Below are 2,760 nucleotides of genomic sequence, written 5' to 3' on the forward strand. Positions count from 1 at the left end.
GAGGGCCCTGCACTGTCTCTTTTAGGAGCCCTCCTGTCCTTTCTAGCTCAGGTATTTCAAGAGAGAAAACCCAGTGAGATTCTGGAAACTGGGCATCAGAGGCAAGAGCTTGAGATCCACTTGAGTCCTCGCTGACTACTTCTGAGCAACTTCCTTCTCCATTCTTGGCCACATTTTCCCTGGTCTGTGTCACGAGGTGAGCACGTCCCGATTTCCCTGTGTGTCTCCAGCGCTGTCGGAACAAAAACGGAACAAGACGCAGGATGCTTCTCCGGAGACGGGGATCTCTCTTGGGATTCCCACTTCCTCAGGGCGGCGGCGAGCAGAACGCGGATCCTTCCTCTCTGTGCCTCGTGTTTCCGGCCGGAGCATTTTCGCAGCGGGCCTGAACGGCGCGCAGGCGTCCCAGGGTCTCCCCTGGGAAGTCCGGGCTCTTCTTCACGCCCTTCTTCCAGACGCTCTCCCAGAGGCCGCCACTTCCGCCCGGCCGGACCGGAGAGGGGGCCCCGGCTCGTCTCCAACGCGCGCTGGAGGCCGACGTCCGGGATTGAGTGACTTGGAGGAAGTGGGTACCGGGAGAGCGGCCGGCAGGGCCAACCATAGAGAGAGCGGGGACGCGTAGAGCAGCCAGGGTGGGAGGGAAACGAGGGGAAGCGTGCGCGTGTGCAGACGGGCGAGAGGGAACACCATGGCGAGGCCGGCGGAGGCTGGAAGGGCCATGGAGGCGGAGAGATCGCCTTCCCAAGGCCGGAACTGGAGCTGTAACCACCAATACCCTGGCTTAAGGGATTTGGGCGGGAGGGGGGTATGGAGGAGGGTCACTGTCAGTGTGCGCTTGAGCAGTGCAGTCCTCTAAGCCTCAGTTTCCGGCCCTGTAAAATGGGAATGATTATGCGTCACCTAGCAAGGCGATTAAATAGACCCAGGTATGAAAGCGTCAAGCTTAGTAATGTCTTTGCACGGACACTGTGGAACTCGCAGGGGCTTATGCTAATGACGAGTTACTCTCTGCAGCTCTGGAGTTCTTGAGGACATTAAAATCAGCCTGAGTGGCCCAGTCCGACTCTTGGTTTTCGCTCAGGTCATGACCTCATGGTGCCTAAGATTGGGCTCTGCACTGACAGCGCGGAGCCTGCCTGGAATTCATATTCCCTGACTCTGTCTCTCTCTCTCTCCTCCCCCTGCCTCCAATAAGTAAATGAACGTAAAAAAAGAAAAGAGTCTCTAAAATCAGCCAATGGGGCCTGAAAAATGAGAATTTAGGGCTCCTCCTGTGATCGCTCTTGAAATCTCTCCATTTGCACCACCCCTTCCCCTAGCTCAGACCTCATGCTTTCTCAGGTTTGGATTTCCGCACCAGCTCCTCCCTGGCCTCTCGGCTTCCACTAGCCTGCCGACAGGGCCAGGCAGAGCTTTCTGAAACTCAGATCTGATCCAGTTCAGCGCAAACCCCTTGCGTGGTTCTCTCTTGGCTCAAGACACAAATCCCAGCTCCTTGGTGTGACATTTAAAGCCCTTTTCTGAAGTGTCGTGCCCAGCAAGTCCTCCAGCCCCCACCTGTTACTATTGTGTGCCCTGGCCAAGCACGGCATTTCATGCCGGCTGCCAACGCCCCCTCCTCCCCTCCAAAATCTCACTTTCTTCCCTCCAGGTGCTAGGTCTGGGTCTGTGACTGCAACTCAGGGTGACCTTTCCAGTAGAGTCTGGCAGGTTTTTTCCCAACGACTTATTTCCTCCAGAAAGCACCCTCTGACTCCTGCCTACCGGGCCGAGTGACAGCACCGTCTCCACCCCAGCTTCTCTCTTGCTGACCTCAGGACACTAGTTTCAGAGCAGTCCTAAAGTCCTCACAATGCTAGTGCCTAACTCACGACCCTCCTGACATGGGTAAGTTCCGCAGACTAGTACCTGTGGGTATCTCCCCCCAGTATTGTCCCTGACGGAGTACATTATGCTCAGGGTCGTTCTCTAGGCTTGTCCAGTCCTGGCTGAATAATATCCCTTGGAAAGGATATACTCCATAGGATTTATCCACTTCTCAAACGTTGATGGACATTAGTTTTTATTGTCTGCATTTTTGCTATTATGAAGAATGCTGTTCTGAATATTTATGCCTAAGGTTTTGTGTGAACACGTTTTCAGTTTTTTGTTTGCTTTTAAAGATTTTATTTTATTTTCTCTCTCAAAATAAATAAATAAGCAGTAAAAAAAAATTCATTTTTAAGTAATCTCCACACTCAGTGTGGGGCTTGCCCTCAACAACACCGAGACCAAGAGTTGAATGCTCTGCTGACATAGCCAGTCAGGTGCCCCCGCCCTCGCCGTGTTTTCAGTTTTGTTGAGGATTTATCTGCAAATGGAATCTCTGGCTCATCTGATAACTTTTACCTTTAACTTTTTTTTAATGTTTTATTTATTTTTGATACAGAGAGAGACAGAGCATGAGAGGGGGAGGGGCAGAGAGAGAAGGAGACACAGAACCGGAAGCAGGCTCTAGGCTCTGAGCTAGCTGTCAGCACAGAGCCTGACACGGGGCTCGAACCCACGAACGTGAGATCTGACCTGAGCCGAAGCCGGAGGCTTAACCGACTGAGCCACCCAGGCGCCCCTACCTTTAACTTTTGGATGAAGGACGCCACTTCCGGTTGCCACCAGCAGTGTCTGAAGGTTCCAGCTTCCCCACATACTCATCAAGCCCGGGGCTCTTCGGGCTTACCAGTCACTTTGTCCTTAAGTCCTGCAGCACCTTCCACTTGGACT

The 2,760-nt window shown here is 53.1% G+C and overlaps 1 long non-coding RNA gene across 2 annotated transcripts; it reads left to right on the forward strand.

Annotated features, from left to right (window-relative positions):
* Positions 1–425: 425 nt before the first annotated feature.
* On the forward strand, positions 426–2,466 carry LOC115280116. 2 transcript variants are annotated; one of them, XR_003903656.1, is made up of 3 exons: positions 426–565; positions 1,652–1,887; positions 2,429–2,466. It is a non-coding gene; the product is annotated as an uncharacterized LOC115280116 (long non-coding RNA). The 2 variants fall into 2 exon arrangements; XR_003903655.1 differs by having other exon boundaries at positions 1,740–1,887.
* The last annotated feature ends 294 nt before the right edge of the window (positions 2,467–2,760 follow it).

This window comes from Suricata suricatta, chromosome 16, assembly GCF_006229205.1.
Source record: "Suricata suricatta isolate VVHF042 chromosome 16, meerkat_22Aug2017_6uvM2_HiC, whole genome shotgun sequence".
Taxonomy (NCBI): Eukaryota; Metazoa; Chordata; class Mammalia; order Carnivora; family Herpestidae; genus Suricata; species Suricata suricatta.